At 45.8% G+C, this 236-nt stretch overlaps 1 long non-coding RNA gene across 1 annotated transcript in view; it reads right to left on the reverse strand.

Moving 5' to 3' along the window:
• LOC101513174 (uncharacterized) overlaps positions 1 to 236 on the reverse strand; it is a 29,022-nt gene that overhangs the window by 15,464 nt on the left and 13,322 nt on the right. The gene's annotated exons all lie outside the window — the stretch shown is intronic.

A 236-nucleotide genomic window follows, 5' to 3' on the forward strand; every position in this document is an offset into this window, starting at 1 on the left:
CTTACTGCTTACTGCCATGGTTTAAGCTTTAGGCTCCATAGACGGAACTTTTTTTTTAGGTATTAGGGAGGGGAGGACACCACTCAGCACCTAAGGTGGGGTTCAATGCCGGCCAAAAGAAAAAAAAAAGAGATGTATGGCGGAGGGGGGGAGAGAAAGAACGCATGCATGGGGATTCTGTCTGTCGGAGGTTCGATAATCTATGATAGGACATCATAGGCTAAGGAAGAATGAAA

This window comes from Cicer arietinum, chromosome 5 (genome assembly GCF_000331145.2).
Source record: "Cicer arietinum cultivar CDC Frontier isolate Library 1 chromosome 5, Cicar.CDCFrontier_v2.0, whole genome shotgun sequence".
Lineage (NCBI taxonomy): Eukaryota > Viridiplantae > Streptophyta > Magnoliopsida > Fabales > Fabaceae > Cicer > Cicer arietinum.